General features: G+C 39.4%; 1 protein-coding gene across 6 annotated transcripts in view; it reads left to right on the plus strand.

Annotated features, from left to right (window-relative positions):
- F8 (coagulation factor VIII) overlaps positions 1–16,071 on the plus strand; it is a 218,915-nt gene that overhangs the window by 62,042 nt on the left and 140,802 nt on the right. The window lies entirely within an intron of this gene.

Here is a 16,071-nt window from a genome sequence, read left to right on the forward strand (position 1 = left end):
TTCACATATTCCAAGAACACATTCCACTACCTACAACACTGCTGCTGCAGGCTGCTGTGGGGCCAAAACACCAGTGAAGCTTGTGCTTCCAAGCTGCCTGCCTACAGCTGCTCCCAGAGAAAGCAACCCTACCTTCACCAAGAGCAGGGCCATAGTGCAGCTGCTGCTGCACGCCAACCTGAGCATTTTGCTAGTGACCTGGGTATCACCCCACCCCTGCGTAGCACAACCAGCACCTCACACACCACCAAGGAGCCTGAGGGCAGGTTCACCTAGCCCAGCTCTTCCTGCCCCTAGTACCCAAGCATATCATCCAGGGGCCTAGGGATCACTTAGCCCTGTCCACCACTGGTAGCTCCTGAGAACCTCCTGGGGTCTGAGGCCAGGCCCACCCAACCTGCCACTACTGCCACAGTTAGCACTCATTGCATGCACCACTTGAGGGTCTGGGGACTGGCCCATGCAATCCGTAGCAGCCACCACCAATGCCAGCACAGACCGCTTGAGATTCAGAAGGTTGTTTCATTACTATGATTGCCATCAACCATGCCACTTTGCTGCCCAGGAACTTGAGAACCCACCCACCCACGTGATCCATCAATACCATTTCTGGCACCCAAGTAAACCACTTGGAGACCCACAAATCAACCTGCCTGGACCTAAAACCAGTGCAAAATCATATGCCACCATGGTACACCAAAGAAAAGCACGCTCAGCCCACTGCTGCCACCACTGGGGCCTGAAGACAGGCCTACCTGGCATCCCAGTTCTCAGTAAAACTTCACCACAGCCTCCACTAATAACCACACCCTAAGCCATTGAGAAAATCACAAATATCACTAATGCTGTTTAGAGTCTTATACAGAGACTACTGCATTCACCCAGAATCAAAACCAAAGTGCTCTACCCAAGCAACACTATAGATACATCTTCAGGAAAAAGTTCTTTCCTATAAAAGCAAATTTTAAAAATTGGAAAAAGTGATTATTATACCAGATGTGCAGCTATCAATGTAAGGACACAGGAAACATGAAAAATCAAGGAAATATGACACTCCAAAGGAGCACAATAATTCTGTAGCAATAGATCCAAATAAAAAAATTTTAAGATGGGTGCAAAAAAATAGTTAGAAAGAATGAATAAGACCTGCTATTTTATAGCGCAACACAGTGACTATAGTTAATAATAACTTAATTGTACATTTTAAAATAACTTAAAGAGTGTAATTGGATTGTTAATAACTCAAAGGATAAGTGCTTGAGGGTGTAAATACCTCATCTCCATAATGTGTTTGTTTCACATCACATGCCTGTATCAAAACATCTCATGTGTTCCCTAAATATATACACCTACTATGTATCCACAAAATTAAAAAATCATAGTTTGCAAACAGAACAGTATATGTGACCTTTGGTTTTTAAGTAAACTGGCCAACATCTCTTTAAAAATTTATGAAATCCTGGAAAAATAATTCCAAAATTTGATACTAAAGAAACTCAGTGAGATACAAGAGAATTCTGAGAAAAAAAATACAAAGAACAGAAAAACAATTAAGGATATGAAACGGAAATTTACCAAAGACATAGATATCAAAAAAGAACCAAACAAAATTCTGGAACCAAAGAATTCATTGAATGAAATATAAAATACATTTGAAAGGTTCAGCAATAGACTGGACCAAGCAGAAGAATATCAGAACTGAAATACAGATCTTTTGAAATAGCCCAATCAGACAAAAATAAAGAAAAAAAGAATAAAAAATAATGACCAAAGATTTCATGACATGTTAGGCACTATAAAGAGAAAATGAAGAGGTTAGAAATCCTATTTAATGAAATATTAGATGAAAAAATTTCCAAGTCTACCAAGAGATTTACACATCCAGATAAAGAAGGCTCAAAAATACCCAAATAAATACAATGCAAAAAGGTCTTCTGCAGGGCACATTATAGTCAAACTTATCAAAAGTCAAAGAGAAAAATTTAAAAACAGCAAGAGAAAAGCATATAGTCACCTATAAAGGAGCTGCTATCAGACTAACAGTGAATTTCTCAACAGAAACTTTATAAGCCAGGAGAGAATGAGAGAAAAAAAAAAACACCTGACAGCCAAGGATACTGTACACAGCAAAATTATCCTTCATAAATGAAAGAGAGATAAAAACATTTTCAGACAAAAAGAAAAAAGAAAAAAACCGAGGAAATTCATTGCAACCTGATCTGCTGTACAGGAAATGCTAAAGGGAGTTTTTCAGACTGAAAGAAAAAGGTCCTAATGTGTAACATGAAAACATATGAAGGTATAAAACCCACAGGTAAAAGTAAGTATCCCAACAAATTCAGAATTCTCTAACATGGTAATTATAGAACATAAATCACTTATATCCTTAGTAGGAAGATTAAAAAACAAAACATGTAAAAATAATTACCATAACCTGTTAAAGAATAAGCAATATAAAAAGATGTAAATGATGACATCAAAAACACAAAATTTGGGAGTAGATTTTTTTAAAAAATTTTCTTGCAATCAAAATTAAGTTGTTATCAGTTCAAACTAACTTGTTGTAACTATAAGGTATTCTGTGTAAGCCTCATGGTAATTACAAAGCAAAAAAAATTTATAATAGATACACTAAAAATAAAAAGCAAGGGATTAAAACATACTGATAGAAAAATCACTTAACCACAAGAGAAGATATTAAGAGAGGAAGAAAGGAACAAAGGATCTACACAACTAGAAAACGAGTAAAAACATGGCACTACCAAGTTCTTACCTATCAAAAATTACCTTGAATACAAATGGGTTAAATTCTCCAACTAAAAGACATAGAGTGACTGAATGATTTTTTTTTAAAAGAAGATCTAACTATATACTGCCTACAAGAAAGACTTTACCTGTAAGGACACACATAGACTGAAAGTGAAGGGATAGAAACAGATATTCCATGCAAATATAAACAAAAAGAAAGCAGGAATAGCTATACTTACATCTGATAAAATAGACTTCACATCAGAAACTATAAAAAGAGACAAACGGCCAGATGTGGTGGCTCATGCCTGTAATTTCAGCACTTTGGGAGGCTGAGGTGGGTGGATCACCTGAAGTCAGGAGTTCGAGACCAACCTGGCCAACATGATGAAACCCCATCTCTACTAAAAATACAAAAATTAGGCGAGCATGGTGGCAGGTGCCTGTAGTCCCAGCTACTCAGGAGGCTGAGGCAGGAGAATCATTTGAACCCGGGTGGCAAAGCTTGCAGTGAGCCAAGATTGCACCACTGCACTCCAGCCTGGGCAACAGAGCGAGACTCCATCCAAAAAAAAAAAAAAAAAAATGACAGACAAGGCCATTATATAATAGTAAAGAAATTAATACAAAGGAGAATGTAACAAGCATAAATATATATACACTCAACATTGGAGCATCTAAATATATTAATGTTTGATCTTTGTATTTTCTAGTCTCATTAAAAATAATGGCAAAAACTACAATTACTTTTGCACTGACCTAATATAAAGCAAACATTAATAGACCAAGGGGGAAATGAAGACAGCAATGAAATAATAGTAGGAGACTTTAACATCCCACTTTCACCAATGGAGAGATCATCCAGACAAAATATCAACAAAGAAACACTGGACTTAAGCTGCACTGTAGACCAAATGGAGCAAACAGACACAGAACATTTCTTCCAACAGCTACACAATTCACATTCTTTTCAACTGCACATGGAACATTCTCCAGGAGATGATACATTAGGCCACAAAGCAAGTCTTAACTAACTTTTTAAAAATAAGTATTTTTTTCCTGCCAATAATGGAATAAAACTATAAATCAACAACAGGAGGAACAACTGTACAAATACATGGAAATTAAAGAACATGCCCCTAAACAAACAATGGGTCAATGAAGAAATTAAAGGAGAAATTAAAAAATTTCTTGAGACAAATGAAAATGGAAACATAACATGCCAAAACTTATGGGATACAGCAAAAGTAGTCCTTAAAGAAAAGTTGATGGCAATAAATGTCTACGTCCAAAAAAAATCAAATAAACAACCTAATGATGCATCTCATGGAACTAGAAAAACAAGAACAAACAAAACCCCAAATTATTAGAAGAAATGAATGAATACAGATGAGAGCACAAATAATCAAAATAGAAACTAAAAAATACAAAAGATCGGGGGGGGCAGAACAAGATGGCCGAATAGGAACAGCTCCAGTCTCCAACTCCCAGCGCGAGCGACACAGAAGACCGGTGATTTCTGCATTTTCAACTGAGGTACTGGGTTCATCTCACTGGGGAGTGCCAGACGATCGGTGCTGGTCAGCTGCTGCAGCCCGACCAGCGAGAGCTGAAGCAGGGCGAGGCATCGCCTCACCTGGAAAGCGCAAGGGGGAAGGGAATCCCTTTTCCTAGCCAGGGAAACTGAGACACACAACACCTGGAAAATCGGGTAACTCCCAACCCAAAACTGCGCTTTAAGCAAACAGGCACACCAGGAGATCATATCCCACACCTGGCCGGGAGTGTCCCACACCCACGGAGCCTCCCTCATTGCTAGCACAGCAGTCTGTGATCTACCGGCAAGGCAGCAGTGAGGCTGGGGGAGGGGCGCCCGCCATTGCTGAGGCTTAAGTAGGTAAACAAAGCTGCTGGGAAGCTCGAACTGGGTGGAGCTCACAGCAGCTCAAGGAAACCTGCCTGTCTCTGTAGACTCCACCTCTGGGGACAGGGCAGAGTAAACAATAACAAACGCAGCAGCTCTGCAGACGCAAACGACTCTGTCTGACAGCTTTGAAGAGAGCAGTGGATCTCCCAACACGGAGGTTGAGATCTGAGAAGGGACAGACTCCCTACTCAAGTGGGTCCCTGACCCCTGAGTAGCCTAACTGGGAGACATCCCCCACTAGGGGCAGTCTGACACCCCACACCTCACAGGGTGGAGTACACCCCTGAGAGGAAGCTTTCAAAGCAAGAATCAGACAGGTACACTCGCTGTTCAGAAATATTCTATCTTCTGCAGCCTCTGCTGCTGATACCCAGGCAAACAGGGTCTGGAGTGGACCTCAAGCAATCTCCTACAGCTACAACCTACAGCTGAGGATCCTGACTGTTAGAAGGAAAGCTATCAAACAGGAAGGACACCTACACCAAAACCCCATCAGTACATCACCATCATCAAAGACCAGAGGCAGATAAAACCACAAAGATGGGGGAAAAGCAGGGCAGAAAAGCTGGAAATTCAAAAAATAAGAGCGCATCTCCCCCGGCAAAGAAGCGCAGCTCATCGCCAGCAACGGATCAAAGCTGGACGGAGAATGACTTTGACGACATGAGAGAAGAAGGCTTCAGTCCATCAAATTTCTCAGAGCTAAAGGAGGAATTACGTACCCAGCGCAAAGAAACTAAAAATCTTGAAAAAAAAGTGGAAGAATTGATGGCTAGAGTAATTAATGCAGAGAAGCTCACAAACGAAATGAAAGAGACGAAAACCATGGCATGAGAAATACGTGACAAATGCACAAGCTTCAGTAACCGACTCGATCAACTGGAAGAAAGAATGTCAGCGATGGAGGATCAAATGAATGAAATGAAGCAAGAAGAGAAACCAAAAGAAAAAAGAAGAAAAAGAAATGAACAAAGCCTGCAAGAAATATGGGATTATGTCAAAAGACCAAATCTACGTCTGATTGGGGTGCCTGAAAGTGAGGGGGAAAATGGAACCAAGTTGGAAAACACTCTTCAGGATATCATCCAGGAGAACTTCCCCAACCTAGTAGGGCAGGCCAACATTCAAATCCAGGAAATACAGAGAACGCCACAAAGATACTCCTCGAGAAGAGCAACTCCAAGACACATAATTGCCAGATTCACCAAAGTTGAAATGAAGGAAAAAATCTTAAGGGCAGCCAGAGAGAAAGGTCGGGTTACCCACAAAGGGAAGCCCATCAGACTAACAGCAGATCTCTCGGCAGAAACTCTTCAAGCCAGAAGAGAGTGGGGGCCAATATTCAACATTCTTAAAGAAAAGAATTTTAAACCCAGAATTTTATATCCAGCCAAACTAAGTTTCATAAGTGAAGGAGAAATAAAATCCTTTACAGATAAGCAAATGCTTAGAGATTTTGTCACCACTAGGCCTGCCTTACAAGAGACCCTGAAGGAAGCACTAAACATGGAAAGGAACAACCGGTACCAGCCATTGCAAAACCATGCCAAAATGTAAAGACCATCAAGGCTAGGAAGAAACAGCATCAACTAACGAGCAAAATAACCAGTTAATATCATAATGGCAGGATCAAGTTCACACATAACAATCTTAACCTTAAATGTAAATGGACTAAATGCTCCAATTAAAAGACACAGACTGGCAAACTGGATAAAGAGTCAAGATCCATCAGTCTGCTGTATTCAGGAGACCCATCTCACACGCAGAGACATACATAGGCTCAAAATAAAGGGATGGAGGAAGATTTACCAAGCAAATGGAGAACAAAAAAAAGCGGGGGTTGCAATACTAGTCTCCGATAAAACAGACTTTAAACCATCAAAGATCAAAAGAGACAAAGAAGGCCATTACATAATGGTAAAGGGATCAATTCAACAGGAAGAGCTAACTATCCTAAATATATATGCACCCAATACAGGAGCACCCAGATTCATAAAGCAAGTCCTTAGAGACTTACAAAGAGACTTAGACTCCCATACAATAATAATGGGAGACTTCAACACTCCACTGTCAACATTAGACAGATCAACGAGACAGAAAGTTAACAAGGATATCCAGGAATTGAACTCATCTCTGCAGCAAGCAGACCTAATAGACATCTATAGAACTCTCCACCCCAAATCAACAGAATATACATTCTTCTCAGCACCACATCGTACTTACTCCAAAATTGACCACGTAATTGGAAGTAAAGCACTCCTCAGCAAATGTACAAGAACAGAAATTATAACAAACTGTCTCTCAGACCACAGTGCAATCAAATTAGAACTCAGGACTAAGAAACTCAATCAAAACCGCTCAACTACATGGAAACTGAACAACCTGCTCCTGAATGACTACTGGGTACATAACGAAATGAAGGCAGAAATAAAGATGTTCTTTGAAACCAATGAGAACAAAGATACAACATACCAGAATCTCTGGGACACATTTAAAGCAGTGTGTAGAGGGAAATTTATAGCACTAAATGCCCACAAGAGAAAGCAGGAAAGATCTAAAATTGACACTCTAACATCGCAATTAAAAGAACTAGAGAAGCAAGAGCAAACACATTCGAAAGCTAGCAGAAGGCAAGAAATAAACTAAGATCAGAGCAGAACTGAAGGAGATAGAGACACAAAAAACCCTCCAAAAAATCAATGAATCCAGGAGTTGGTTTTTTGAAAAGATCAACAAAATTGACAGACCGCTAGCAAGACTAATAAAGAAGAAAAGAGAGAAGAATCAAATCGACGCAATTAAAAATGATAAAGGGGATATCACCACCGACCCCACAGAAATACAAACTACCATCAGAGAATACTATAAACACCTCTACGCAAATAAACTGGAAAATCTAGAAGAAATGGAGAATTTCCTGGACACTTACACTCTTCCAAGACTAAACCAGGAAGAAGTTGAATCCCTGAATAGACCAATAGTAGGCTCTGAAATTGAGGCAATAATTAATAGCCTACCAACCAAAAAAAGTCCAGGACCAGATGGATTCACAGCTGAATTCTACCAGAGGTACAAGGAGGAGCTGGTACCATTCCTTCTGAAACTATTCCAATCAATAGAAAAAGAGGGAATCCTCCCTAACTCATTTTATGAGGCCAACATCATCCTGATACCAAAGCCTGGCAGAGACACAACAAAAAAAGAGAATTTTAGACCAATATCCCTGATGAACATCGATGCACAAATCCTCAATAAAATACTGGCAAACCGGATTCAGCAGCACATCAAAAAGCTTATCCACCATGATCAAGTGGGCTTCATCCCTGGGATGCAAGGCTGGTTCAACATTCGCAAATCAATAAACATAATCCAGCATATAAACAGAACCAAAGACAAGAACCACATCGTTATCTCAATAGATGCAGAAAAGGCTTTTGACAAAATTCAACAGCCCTTCATGCTAAAAACGCTCAATAAATTCGGTATTGATGGAACGTACCTCAAAATAATAAGAGCTATTTATGACAAACCCACAGCCAATATCATACTGAATGGGCAAAAACTGGAAAAATTCCCTTTGAAAACTGGCACAAGACAGGGATGCCCTCTCTCACCACTCCTATTCAACATAGTGTTGGAAGTTCTGGCTAGGGCAATCAGGCAAGAGAAAGAAATCAAGGGGATTCAGTTAGGAAAAGAAGAAGTCAAATTGTCCCTGTTTGCAGACGACATGATTGTATATTTAGAAAACCCCATTGTCTCAGCCCAAAATCTCCTTAAGCTGATAAGCAACTTCAGCAAAGTCTCAGGATACAAAATTAATGTGCAAAAATCACAAGCATTCTTATACACCAGTGACAGTCAAACAGAGAGCCAAATCAGGAATGAACTTCCATTCACAATTGCTTCAAAGAGAATAAAATACCTAGGAATCCAACTTACAAGGGATGTAAAGGACCTCTTCAAGGAGAACTACAAACCACTGCTCAGTGAAATCAAAGAGGACACAAACAAATGGAAGAACATACCATGCTCATGGATAGGAAGAATCAATATCGTGAAAATGGCCATACTGCCCAAGGTAATTTATAGATTCAATGCCATCCCCATCAAGCTACCAATGAGCTTCTTCACAGAATTGGAAAAAACTGCTTTAAAGTTCATATGGAACCAAAAAAGAGCCCGCATCTCCAAGACAATCCTAAGTCAAAAGAACAAAGCTGGAGGCATCACGCTACCTGACTTCAAACTATACTACAAGGCTACAGTAACCAAAACAGCATGGTACTGGTACCAAAACAGAGATATAGACCAATGGAACAGAACAGAGTCCTCAGAAATAATACCACACATCTACAGCCATCTGATCTTTGACAAACCTGAGAGAAACAAGAAATGGGGAAAGGATTCCCTATTTAATAAATGGTGCTGGGAAAATTGGCTAGCCATAAGTAGAAAGCTGAAACTGGATCCTTTCCTTACTCCTTATACGAAAATTAATTCAAGATGGATTAGAGACTTAAATGTTAGACCTAATACCATAAAAATCCTAGAGGAAAACCTAGGTAGTACCATTCAGGACATAGGCATGGGCAAAGACTTCATGTCTAAAACACCAAAAGCAACGGCAGCAAAAGCCAAAATTGACAAATGGGATCTCATTAAACTAAAGAGCTTCTGCACAGCAAAAGAAACTACCATCAGAGTGAACAGGCAACCTACAGAATGGGAGAAAATTTTTGCAATCTACTCATCTGACAAAGGGCTAATATCCAGAACCTACAAAGAACTCAAACAAATTTACAAGAAAAAAACAAACAACCCCATCAAAAAGTGGGCAAAGGATATGAACAGACATTTCTCAAAAGAAGACATTCATACGGCCAACAGACACATGAAAAAATGCTCATCATCACTGGCCATCAGAGAAATGCAAATCAAAACCACAATGAGATACCATCTCACACCAGTTAGAATGGCGATCATTCAAAAGTCAGGAAACAACAGGTGCTGGAGAGGATGTGGAGAAATAGGAACACTTTTACACTGTTGGTGGGATTGTAAACTAGTTCAACCATTATGGAAAACAGTATGGCGATTCCTCAAGGATCTAGAACTAGATGTACCATATGACCCAGCCATCCCATTACTGGGTATATACCCAAAGGATTATAAATTATGCTGCTATAAAGACACATGCACACGTATGTTTATTGCAGCACTATTCACAATAGCAAAGACTTGGAATCAACCCAAATGTCCATCAGTGACAGATTGGATTAAGAAAATGTGGCACATATACACTATGGAATACTATGCAGCCATAAAAAAGGATGAGTTTGTGTCCTTTGTAGGGACATGGATGCAGCTGGAAACCATCATTCTCAGCAAACTATCACAAGAACAGAAAACCAAACACCGCATGTTCTCACTCATAGGCGGGAACTGAACAATGAGATCACTTGGACTCGGGAAGGGGAACATCACACACCGGGGCCTATCATGGGGAGGGGGGAGGGGGGAGGGATTGCATTGGGAGTTATACCTTATGTAAATGACGAGTTGATGGGTGCAGCACACCAACATGGCACAAGTATACATATGTAGCAAACCTGCACGTTGTGCACATGTACCCTACAACTTGAAGTTTAATAATAATTAATAAATTTAAAAAAAAAAATACAAAAGATCAGTATAATGAGTTACTTAGTTCTTTGAAAGGATAAACAAAGTCAGTAAACTTCTAGCCAGACTAAGTGATAATAAAGAAGAAAAACAGAAATAAATCAGACATGAAAAAGGGGACATTACAACTGATAACACAGAAATACAAAGAATTATAAGAAACTGCTATGAACAACTATATGCCAACCAATTGAAAAGCCTTGAAGAAATGGATAAACTCCTGGACACATACAACCTACCAAGGTTGAATCAAGAAAAAATGGAAAATTTGAACAAATCAACAATGAATAACAAGATTGAAGCAAAAATAAAAAGTCTCCCATCAAAGAAAAGTTCAGTACCTGATGACTTCACTGCTGAATTCTACCAAACATCTAAAGAACTAATACCAATTCTTCACAAACTATTCAAAAAATTGAAAAGGAAGAAACTCTTCCAAAATTATTTTAGGAGGCCATCATTATCCTGATCCCAAAACCAGACAAGGGCACAATAACAACAAACAACTACAGGCCAATATCCTCAACAAAATACTAGAAATAGAATTCAACAGCACATTAAAAAGATCATTTACCATGATCAGGTGGGATTTATCCCAGTGATGTAAGGATGGTTTAACATATGTAAATTAAAAATGAAGGATAAAAATTATATTATCATTTTAATAGACACAGTAAAAGCATTTGACAAAATTCAATATCCCTTCATGATAAAAATTCTCAACAAAGTATAGAAGGAACATACTTGTATGATAAACCTGCAAACAAAATGATACTGAGTGAGGAAAAGTTGAAAGCTTTCCCTTTAAGAACTGGAATAAGACAAGGATATCCACTCTCACCACTTCTATTCAACACAGTACTGGAAGTCCTAGCCAGAGCAATTAGGTAAGACATCCAAATTGGAAAGAAGGAAGTCAAATTGTCCCTGTTTGGCCAGGCTCAATGGCGCATGCCTGTAATCCCAGCACTTTGGGAGGCCAAGGCGGGCAGATCACTTGATGTCCAGAGTTCGAGACCAGCCTGGCCAATATGGTGAAACCCCATCTCTACTAAAAATACATATACACACACACACACACACACACACACACACATACACACACAGATTAGCCAGGCATGGTGGTGCACTCCTGTAGTCCCAGCTACTCGGGAGGCTGAGGCAGGGGAATCACTAGAACCCCAGAGGTGGAGGTTGTGGTGAGCCAAGATTGCACTCCAGCCTGGGCAACAGAGTGAAACACTGTCTCAAAACAAAAACAAAAACAAAAAACAAAACAAATTGTCCCTGTTTACAGATGACATGATCTTATATATAGAAAACCGCCAAAACTACACCAAAAAACTGTTAGAGCTAATAAATGAATGTAGTAAAGTTGTAGTCTACAAAATCAACATACAATAATTGATAGCATGTCTGTATGCCGACAGTGAACAATCTGAAAAAGCAATCAAGAAAGCAATCACGTTTCCAATAGCTACAAAAAATATCCGGAAATAAATTAACCAAGGAAGTGAAATATCTGTATAATGAAAACTATAAAATATTGATGAAAGAAATTGAATAAGACACAAATAAATGAAAAGATATTTCATGTTCATCGATTGAAGAATTAATATTATTAAAGCCAAAGCAATCTACAGATTCAATACAATTCCTATCAAAATTCCAATGTCATTCTTCACAGCGATACAAAAGCAATCCTAAGATTTGTGTGGAACCACAAAAAATCCCAAATAGCCAAAGTAGTCTTGAGCAAAAAGAATAAGCCTGGAGGCATCACACTACCTGATTTCAAATTATACTACAAAGCTATAGTAACCAAAACAGCATCGTGTTGAGTTAAAAACAGACATATAGACCAATAGAACAAAATAGAGAGCCCAGAAATACACCCACACATTTAAAGCCAACTGATATTCTACATAGTTGACAAGAACACATGATGGGTAAAGGGCAGTCTTTTCAATAAATGGTGCTGGGAAAACTGGATATCCATATGCAAAAGAATGAACCTAGACCCTCTATCTCTCATCATGTATGAAAATCAAATAGGCTAGGCACAGTGGCTCATGCCTGTAATCCCAGCACTTTGGGAGGCCAAGGCGGGCAGATCACTTGAGGTCAGGAGTTTGAGACCAGCCTGGCCAACATGGTGAAACCCCATCTTTACTAAAAATACGAAATTAGCCAGGTGTGGTGGCATGCCTACAGTCCCAGCAACTTGGGAGGCTGAGGCAGGAGAATCACTTGAACCCCGGAGGTGGAGGTTGCAGTGAGCCTAGATCATGCTATTGCACTCCAGCCTGGGTAACGGAGTGAGACTCTGTCTCAAAAGAAGAAAAGAGAAGAGAAGAGAAGAGAAGAGAGACAAGAGAGGGGAGGAGAGGGGAGGGAACAAGACAGGGGAAGGGAAGGGAAGGGAAGGGAAGGGAAGGGAAGGGAAGGGAAGGGAAGGGAAGGGAAGGGAACAAGACGGGAGGGGAGGGGAGGGAAGGAAAGGAAAATAGATTAAGGAGTTAAATTTGAAACACAGTGTAAACATTTCATGACATCACTTTGGGCAAGAATGTGTTAGACAATTTGGGCAAGAATTTGTTAGACAAGACCTCAAAATCATGAATAACAAAAGGAAAAATAAATTGGATTACATCAAACTAGAAAGCTTCTGCACAGCAAAGGAAACAATCAACAGAGTGAAGAGACAACCTATAGAATGGGAGAAAATATTTGCAGATTATACATCTGACAAGGGATTTATATCTATAATGTATAAGGAACTCAAACAACTCAATAGCAAAACTCCAAATAATCCTATTAAAAATGAGCAAAAGACCTGAATAGACATTTCTCCAAAGGAGACATACAAATGGCCAACAGGTATATGAAAAATGCTCAACATCACTAACCATCAGGAAAATTAAAATCAAAACTACAATGAGATATCACTTACCTCTGTTAGAATGACTATTATAAAAAAGACAACAAAATAACAAATGCTAGCAAGGATGTGGAGACAAACTCCTATACACTGTTGGTGGGAATATAAATTAGTTAAGCCGTTAGAGATAATGGTATAGAGATGCCTCAAAAATTAAAAATAGATCTATCATATTTTCTAGCAATCCCACTAGTAGGTATATACCAAAAAGAAATGAAATCAGTATGTTGAAAAAACATCTGCATCCCCATGTTTATGACAGCATTATTCACAATAGTCAAGATATAAAATCAACTTAAATGCCCATCAATGGATGAATGGATAAAGAAACTGTGGTATATATACACAATGGAATACTATTCATCCATTTAAAAAAGATGAAATCCTGTCATTTGCAACAATGTGGATGAGCCTGAAGGACATTATGTTAAGTGAAATAAGTCAGACAGAGAATGACAAATATTGCATAATATCACTCCTATGTACAGTCTTTAAAATTTGATCTCATAGTAGTTGAAATTAGTGATTCTGGGAAGATTAGGGGGAAGTGGGAGATGGGGAGAAGTTGGTCAATGGGTACAATGTTACAGGTAGATAGAAGGAATAAGTTCTGGTACTCTATTGCACAGTAGGGTGACAATAGCCAACAATAATATATTGTATATTTCAAATAGAAGAGAGGATTTTGAATGTTCTCACAACAAAGAAATGACAAACATTTAAGGTGATGGATATGATAATTACCCTAATTTGAATAATTACACAATGTATACATGTATCAAAACATCACATTGTACCCATAAATGTGTACAATTATTTATGTGTCAATAAAAAGTAATACAGTTTAAAAAATAAAATTGCCCATTAGGATAAATAAAAAGACCCCCACACAAAATTATCATTGTAGCATTTCAGAGCACAAAGAGAAGATACTTAAAGCTTCTTGTGGCCAGGCACGGTGGCTCAGGCCTGTAATCCCAGCACTTTGGGAGGCTGAGACAGGAGGATCACGAGGTCGGGAGATGGAGACCATCCCGGCCAACACAGTGAAACCCCGTCTCTACTAAAAATACAAAAAACTAGCCGGGCATGGTGGCGACTCCTGTAGCCCCAGCTACTCGGGAGGCTGAGGCAGGAGAATGGCGTGAACCCGGGAGGCAGAGCTTGCAGTGAGCCGAGATCGCACCACTGCACTCCAGCCTGGGCGACAGAGCAAGACTCCGTCTCAAAAAAACAAACAAACAACAAAAAAAGCTTCTTCTGAGAGAAACAGGATGCATACAAAAGAATGGGAATTAGACTGACAATATAATTAAGCAATATTGTAAAAGATCTAAGGGAAAAATTATTTTGAACCTAGAATTTTTAGTCAAACTTTGAATCAATTTTGGGGGAAGAAAAAAGACATTTTCAGATATAGAGGGCCTTAATAGTCACTGAATGTGTACTATAGTAAAACCAGAAACTACAGAAAGGAGGAATTTGGGAGATTCAGCAACCCAAGAGAATAATGAAGTATGAGGGGGATGTTTTCTCCTTAGGTCTTTACTGTATTTTCCAGTAATTTGATAATAAACATGCATAATTTTATAATTAAAAAAGAAATTAGTTTTGACAACATGCAAGTTCCTGTTCTCATATACCTTATAGTGGAGAGATGGGTTGTAGTCAAATAAGCATAATAATACATGCAAAATTACAAACTGACCATTACTCTGAAGGAAAATTACATAATTCTATGTAAGCCTATAATAAAAGAATCTGACCTAGACTGGGGAATCAGAGAAGGCTTCCCTAAGCAAGTACCCCTTGAATTTAGCTTTGAAACTGGGAAAATGAGGCAATGTGAGATGAAGCTGTTAGAGGTATTAGGAATCAAACCTACTGGGGCCTTCTAGTCCTTAGTAGACAGTCTGGACTTTATTCTCTGTGAAATGACAGCCTGCGATGGGTTTTAGGCTGGTGGATACTACAATCAGATCTGGAATGCAGAAATATTACACCAGTTTCTTTGTGGGTAAAAGTCTTAGAGGGGAATATGACCAGTTATAGGGAGACCTGTAAAACAAGTTTATCGGCCGGGCGCGGTGGCTCAAGCCTGTAATCCCAGCACTTTGGGAGGCCGAGACGGGCGGATCACGAGGTCAGGAGATCGAGACCATCCTGGCTAACACGGTGAAACCCCGTCTCTACTGAAAAATACAAAAAAACTAGCCGGGCGAGGTGGCGGGCGCCTGTAGTCCCAGCTACTTGGGAGGCTGAGGCAGGAGAATGGCGTGAACCCGGGAGGCGGAGCTTGCAGTGAGCCCAGATCGCACCACTGCACTCCAGCCTGGGCGACAGAGCGAGACTCCGTCTCAAAAAAAAAAAAAAAAACAAGTTTATCAGTAGCTCAGATGAGATAATGGTAACTTGGATTAAGATAGTGGTAGTAGTAATAGTGAAAAAATAGATACATTTGAAAGCTTTTAGAGCCAAAATAGGAGGCAGCTGTGCCCTTGTAGTTACCAGTGTGGGATCTGAACACTTAGGTTCAAATACTGAGAAAATTAATCAACCTCTCTGGGCATCCATTTCTTCTCCTGCAAGACATGGATGATAATGGTTTCTACATTCATAGGGTTGTTATGAGGAATGAATGAATTAAAACTTGTAAAATACTTCGGATAGTGCTTGACATAAAACAAGTGCTCAATAAATATTAGCTATTATTGATTATATTGCCCTGGTCAGTGTCAAATTGCATATGGGAGATGAGAATGGTAAAAAG

This window comes from Chlorocebus sabaeus, chromosome X (genome assembly GCF_047675955.1).
Source record: "Chlorocebus sabaeus isolate Y175 chromosome X, mChlSab1.0.hap1, whole genome shotgun sequence".
Taxonomy (NCBI): Eukaryota; Metazoa; Chordata; class Mammalia; order Primates; family Cercopithecidae; genus Chlorocebus; species Chlorocebus sabaeus.